Below are 7,825 nucleotides of genomic sequence, written 5' to 3'. Positions count from 1 at the left end.
CACTCCCACAATGTCTGGTTCTGGTCGGCGCCAGAGCCTGGACATCATCATCGATACCGGCGACCGCGTCAAGGATGCCTTTACCCAGGGGATTCAGCGGATCGGACGCTCACTGGAGCGACGGAACTCCGAATCGGAGGTCGCTCGGGACGGCAGTGATGGCACGATCGGCGGCGGGACAGGGGGGAGCGGATCGGGTTCTGGTACGGGGAGTGATTTTTTTCTCTTCCAACGCTCGTCGGATCCTGCACGGGATGGTCTCTCGGATGAACAGGTGGAGAACCTTCTTCTAGGCCAGGACTGCTCGGACCTATTTCAGAACGTGGTCAACTTGTCCAAGTAGGACGGAGCAGGGGACCGATCGAGCGTGGGACTGTGTGTTTTCTGTGATTCGAACCAGCGGCGACACTTATTAAGCAATTATTCACATGTAGGGGAATACTATTTTAACCAAGCCGATAGGCTAAGCGATACAATTTGCTGTGAAATTTGATGGGGAACCAAAATAACAAAAACAAAAGAATCGTTACATAGAGGCAAATGGCAGGCGCATGTTTGAAGCGATAACATCACAGTAACCTTTGAAATTTCATCTGTTGACCATTAGTGCGATCAGAGCAACCCACGTAGACTTATGACGAATCATATCAAAGTAGAATGACAGAATGACGTGTTCCTATTGAACAGTAAATCTTAAAATTTTAATTGGCTATCCTATTTGACTGCATTTGAGCTGATGTTATCGCTTCATCATTTCTGCGTGTATTCTAACTCTCTATGATCATTGTTAATGTAAACAAACACACACAAAGCTAAACCAAAAACAAACTAGTCTTAGAGCATCAATTTGTGTCAACTGGAGGCGCTTTATAAATTGCAACTTAAAGAGGGGGAGGATGTCACCCCAAAGCAATTGCAGTAGCGAAACAATGGACAACCACTAGGAGAGAACCGAAAGCAATTCTGTAGCTGATCGTCTTTAAGCAAATCGTAATATCGCATCATTATAGAGTCATGTTCATTCCAATCTTTGTTCATTATTAACATGTCAAGCAATGGAAAAAGAATTAAGTTTGATTATTTTTTCACGTTGAGCGCTAAGGGGACGTAGAGCTGAAGTGGTGAAGGAGTTCTCTTCTTAAAAAAAAAAAGATTTCTGTCGCGGTACTTCATTTCGTAGCCCCTATTTTCATAACATTAAAAATAAAGGAAAAATCAAAGAAGCATGTTGTTCATTTTTATGGTTTTTTTTTTCAACAATAAGCAATCATATATGATTACAAAAAGATTCGACTAAAATGGTGCTTCATTATTTTATTTGGAAGTAATGTAAATATGTTGCAGTGAAACAATTTGGAAACATAACTATCGGATAATAATCCTACCGGGAATTGTTAATTCTAATACTATAAGAACTTTTTTGACAATGAAAAAATCCGCGCACTGCAAATATTTTCCCAGCGTGTATTTAGATGAAGTTTTACACAATTAACGCATACAAGGAATAATGCAACACCATCAGACATGTTTATGTTTTGGCAAAGCGTGTACGTTTGACACATGTTTGTTTATCAATTTTAGATAAACCTCTTGCTGCATCATGATAATAATCCGTTTGATTAACTTTTCACCAAACTTTTGAAACAAAGAAACCCATGCTAAATACGGTTCCAAACGAAAGAAGGCCTGTCAAATTTGACATATGGCTGCACTCCTACTATAGGAATACCGAGTCAAAATCCCATACTCGGACCGAAGATAAGCTCCAAGAATTTATATTTTACCCGTTAATTTTTTCTTGTCACCCAGTAGTTGATTCACCGATCATCGTCACCAAAGATCCACTCCCATCTTGCTGTATCTCCAGTGTATGTGTTTGTTATCTAACTGTGTAGATGAGATTTAAAATATTGCCAATCAAAATGAACAATGGCTCGAATACTATTATGGTGATGAAACGAGAGGGGGGGATGTGAGCTCTGAAAACTCCAACAGAAAATAGCAATTATTAATGGATTACAAATGAATGTTTTTTAGGTTAGAGCTGAAAGAAAGCCAGGTATTTTTTAAATCTACGTTCTCCGTCAAAAAATATTTACCTTAAGCCTGAAGTAATAACTTGTTCACCTGTCATACGACGAGTTTATACAATCCCATTGAATTCCACCTTAATTGTATCTTGACAGATACGTTCGTACTTGACTCGACGAATCGAGTCAAGTACGAGACACTGAAGACGGCCTTACCGTTGAGGTCGAAATACGTATCTGTCAAGATACAATTAAGTGGTGGAATTCAATGGGATTGTATAAACTCGTCTTATGACAGGTGAAAACATTCCACTAAAAAGCTCAAAATAATTTTCTTATCAATAACTTGTTGTTGGTCCAAACTCGGGAAAATGTTAATCCCCATTTAAATTGTAGCACTTTTTCGATTTTTTGTTCTAAAATATCAATAATATGAATTCTTTTGAAAAGTTTGTCAAAAAGGGCAATAGCGTGTCGTAGCAAAAAAAATCACACATTTTGTTGCCAAAAATCCATTAATTTAACTAATGATATTTATTAGTGCACACACACCTCGCGAAGTACAAATAGAATCTATAATCAAATAATAATTTTGTGTGGTCTCTAATATACAGTTATTGAATTTATGTCTAGATTCATATTGAATATATTTGAATCCCTGAATTGCAAAAAAATGTGTGTGACAGATATATTCAATATAAATAATTTTCTCAGTGTAGTTACATACATCTCTTCGCATGTTTCGATGGATCTAACTGGACCCGTGGGAATCATTTCTATATCCCAGTATATGGGTAGAGCAGCTTTTAGTTGATAATCGGCAGTGGAGAGGTAGTCGAGGCAGATGCGAGACCACTGACCGTCCACCAAAAACCATCACTGTTAATAACAGTATAGGAAAAAAAAAACAAAGTGGCCACAGGTAACGAGACAGAATTGATAACAAAGGTAGGAGTATTGCACCACTTGAATAATGCAGGCACTTTAGCCACGGGTAGAAAAGAAGATTCAGTAAGCTGTTGTTTATGTGCCTAAGCGCTGTGCTATTAGGGGCGCGGGCAGAGATGCCAGATTTGAAGACATGTCTTCAATTTGAAGACATTTGAATCTCTGTGAAGACATTTATTTCGTGAAGACATTTTGAAGACTTTTCAAAATATTTGAAGACTTATCTACTTATTTGAAGATACTTGAAGACAATCAATAAGCCAGCGAGAGAAAATATAATTTCATTTCTTAGTTATAAATTCTGCGACTTCTATACAGTAGCCGTTCGATAACTGCAACATATTTAATTTTCAGTTAACGAATGCCGTTCGATAACTGCAACGCATTCTAGACGTCAAACGGTTGTCAATCGACGTCAGATGCAATCAAAGTGCATCTAAATGTGCAGCGCAATGCAGCTGTCATTGAGTTTGACATCAGTTTGAAGTTTAGCGGTCCGATAACTGCGAATCTGTTGCAACCAGAGGAGCGACATCTAATTTTTTTACTATGGATTTTGACAGGTTTGCCTGTTCGTTCTTTTTTGGGGGATAAATTTATCCCCCAGTGTCAAATTACCCCAATACTGATTTATTTTGTAATAGTATGTGCGTCAATTTTGAATGTTTACGTTTTACAGGAGAATATGATGCAAAACGCCCATACCACTCAATAATGCAACATGATACAACCCGGATAAAAAATTACAGTACCTTGCATGGTATGTTCCATTGGAATACAATTGGTTATGTGGTAAATAATACAATCAATTGTACTTTTATTGTAGATTTTCAACGGTTGTAAAAATCTTGTATTGTACTTACTTTAAAAGTACAATACATTTAAATGTGACCGATACATTCTATAATATTTTAGTTGTTCGCTTATGTTTTATATTGCTCATCCAAAAATTAAACAAACTTTAAAGGTATTCCATCTCGATGATCAGATAATCCGTTTTAACGGAAATAAAAATAAAATTTTAGAATATTTCATTGATCCATTATGTTGATGAAATAACAATTGAAAACAATAAAATAACAATAACTTTCATTATTACATGAAAAAACGTTCTACCAATTTTCAAATATATATTTTAATTGCAGGTCTTGAAATATTCATGTTCTGATCAATTTAAATTTAAAAAATTCAAAGGAACAAAATCTTTCACATATAATTTTACTTGGAGAATGACTTGATTTAGATGAGCGTGTACAGTTTTGTTTGTGATATGTGGAAAGACGAAGTAAACGAAGTGTTCCTTTTATTTATTTAAATACTGATTCTGCGAGCAAGCGACAGCGGATCATTGGCCGCTGTACCGTGGTGAGTATTTATAGTGTTATTATCATGATACCGGACCACTTTGATGTGGGAGAAATCTTTCAACACTTAAAGAAAAAAAACTTATAAATTAAAACCTTATAAGCACCAACATATTCGAAAATATCAATACCGTCGTGCGGGGCTTCTTTTGATTCCGGGGGCTACTTTGGATTTTTGATTTTTTGAAAAAAATAAACGGAAAAAATAACAAATTTGAAACAAAAAGTTGCCATCCAACTATCAACAAGACACCCGATTGGTTATAATGACAATTTTATAGTAATTTTCGATATAATTCTTGTTTTAAAATGTCCAAAGTAGCCCCTGATTTTTCAAAAGAAGCCCCGCACGACGGTACACTTCATTATGTCATCTAATGAATGATCCCATACCAAAAAGCTAATAACATTCATAAGTTAATGAAAAGTATAAGTTTGGAATGTATGTGCCTAGTGCAATGTATAAGTTTTTTCTTATACATATCATTAAGCACAAAAAAAGTATTAGAAATCTAAATAACATTAATTTTTAGGAAGGGGTCCCTTGATTTACACCGCCGAAGTAGTTCGCAAAATTTTTGTTAGCATGTATCCTTGTTCCTTTTCAGAAATTGAGTTAATGATAAAATACTGCAGCTTGCCACCATCACTGATGATTCAATATCGTTCGGCGACTATCATCGAGCTACATCACCAACGGGATACAATAAAAAATTAAACAGGTAACTTTTCTTTTTCTTCTCGGCTTATACTTTTTGTAAAAAACCTGACATGATTTTATAATTTCCGTCTTCCACAGAAAAACAAATGCGAGCAGCATCAGTTACAGCGTCTTCAGTGAGTATAGCCGGTTGCATCGTCGGCGACTGAAATCTACGTTTATGCATCCCGGTCTGAATAGCAGTAACACACTGAACAATACCACTAATAATTCAAATTTAAATGGATTCTAATTTAAATTCGAACTAAAAATGAACTAAAATCGTTTTGAAACAAAAATCAAATTGTATTAAAATTAAATTGAAACTAAATTAAAGTTAAATTGAACTTAATCAAAATTGAAGTAGACTTATCTTAAAAATTAATATATTTTAATATATTAAATGAAACGAAATTTAAATTGACTGATTACAAATAAAGTTTAAAACTTAATTAAAACTAAATAAAATAGTACCATTAAAACAAATTGAATTGTATTTTTATTGTAATATTGAAGTCGAGATTGAAGTAAAATATATTTAAAATCCCATTGTATTTTTACTGTAAAACAATAGAAAAAATGCGAGAAAAACATTTGAAACACATTGATTTCTATTGTTTTGGCCTTCGAAATCATCCCATTAAAGAACCGTTAAATCAATTGTTTTGCTCTGAATTTTGTATGAAAAATTTTCGATTTTTTTATTGTAAAGATACATAACAACCCCCCTTTTTTATTGTAAAAGTCCCATTTACCATTCACTTTATCGTGGAAAACCATTGTCTCTGATGTGATTTAGTTGTTAAAATTCCATTACATTCAATGGTAATTATTATGTTTTAATTGGTGATGTAACAGTAAAATTTATGATATTTTAATCATATTTTTTATCCGGGAATTATGAGAAAATAGAGAAAAATTTAACGAATTATCAATTAAAACAATTTTACACTCGATTCCATGCTTCAAACTTAAGAATGTTCAACTTATTTGCTCAATTATTTAGAATGCTAGTTGCACAAGGTACTGACTATGCCTTTGTTCGTTTTATATCATTTTCACCCTCGCAATTGTTTATGTTGCATTAGCAGTGCACTCGTATTGGTGATTCAGAAAAGATGTGACAAAGATGGCGTAGCTTGTCATCCCCGTGGTTGCAACTATCGAATTGCAGTTAAAAAGCATTGCAGTTAAATGACTTGCAGTTATCTAACGTCTACTGTATATGGTCGGGGTTTAGCCAAATCACACCAAACGCCAATGAAATATTTCCAATTTTTTGTCAAGGTTTTCATGTAATAGATTCACTTGGTCAAAAATCGCATCGGACATCGTTCAACGCCATAGCTGAGGATCCCTTACAACAAATGTACGCATGACTTAACATGAAATACTTTCCGTTTGTCTTTTGCGAACATAATATCACAAGTTAGTCAAAAAGCCGCTTGGTGCGGTTAGGCTGAATCCCAACCATATGTAAATTATGCAAAAAAATACAAAATTTATAATAGTCTTTGTCTGGGGCTTAGAATCTCAAACATAAAAATACATTCACACTAGCTGGCTGATAAATGCAACGCATTTTAGACTTCATACGTACGCACTTGACTTGGAGTTAGGCACTGGTTAAAAAATTCCCGATGGCGTGTATGTAAAAAGGTATTTTGACTTTCATCTAAATATTCGACGGGAAACTCTTTGAATTTTCTGTGAATTTTTAAAAGAATTTCCGATGAAAATTATGAGGAATTTCTTGTCTATATTCAAGAGAAGATTCAGATTCAAGAGTAAATTCAGTAAAAATTAATATTTAATAATTTCCGTTAAAAAAAATAAAGAAAATCCTTTAAAATTTAAGCGGAAAATTCATCTTGATTTCCATAATTCCCACAATAAATCTCTTTTAATTGCCACAAGAAAATTGTCTCAATTAATTTTCATTAAAAATTCTTACGAATAAAAAATAAGAAATTGAAATTATGCTGGTGTTAAATGGGTATTTCTCACAATTTTCAAGGTAAATTTCTACAGGAAAATCTACCTAAAAGAAATTCAGAGGAAACTTGCTACACACTGTAGATATCATTAAGATAACGTAACGTATAATTTTAGAATTATTTGTTTAGGCAATAAATAGTATTAAAACACTGCACAGATATAATGAACAGCGGTTAATTGATTCGATATTGAATGAAGTTATTATTACTGCCAACACTGTTCATTATAAGCTTGAAATCTTTCAACGGAAATTATAAAGCGGAAGTTCGAAAATGACATTCGAATAACGGAGCAAAAGATACATTCAAAAAATTGTGTCGCGCCGCTTGGCGTGGAACCGACATGAGTCAGTTTATAGAAGAAAGTTGTGACGAACGGTCGTGAGTGGCAGTGAAAGAAAAAAGTAAAGATGGCTTCCGCCGACAATGACGTAGCATATAAATTTGTAAAATAAGTAGTTTGAACTAAAATAGAATATACAAATATATCGCCGACGAACACGTTCATTGGTCGTTTTCATATTCCAACAAGAAAAAACTCATTTTTCTTATTATGTTTTAACGTCAGTGATGGATAGTGACCGCAACCAGATGGCGCCATTGTATGCGTTACTAGCATTGCTTGCATTCAAATTTGCTTTGCGCTGTACCTGTAACGTTGTATACAACGGGCGCAGAGCAGGGTACGTATCAGCGTAGAATCATCATTGCTTGGGTAATACCAACGTGATTCTGGGTGACAGATATATGATTTTAGGCTGTACAGTGATTTCCGCATCATATATC

General features: G+C 34.4%; 1 long non-coding RNA gene across 1 annotated transcript; it reads left to right on the top strand.

Moving 5' to 3' along the window:
* The first annotated feature begins 4,283 nt into the window (after positions 1-4,283).
* On the top strand, positions 4,284-5,267 carry LOC134203343 (uncharacterized). Its single transcript, XR_009977580.1, has 3 exons — positions 4,284-4,343; positions 4,951-5,064; positions 5,142-5,267. It is a non-coding gene; the product is annotated as an uncharacterized LOC134203343 (long non-coding RNA).
* Positions 5,268-7,825: the final 2,558 nt, after the last annotated feature.

Source organism: Armigeres subalbatus, unplaced genomic scaffold (genome assembly GCF_024139115.2).
Source record: "Armigeres subalbatus isolate Guangzhou_Male unplaced genomic scaffold, GZ_Asu_2 Contig180, whole genome shotgun sequence".
NCBI classification, from domain to species: domain Eukaryota; kingdom Metazoa; phylum Arthropoda; class Insecta; order Diptera; family Culicidae; genus Armigeres; species Armigeres subalbatus.
The sequence above is the reverse complement of the archived record's forward strand: the minus strand, read 5'-3'. Positions and strand labels throughout refer to the sequence as shown.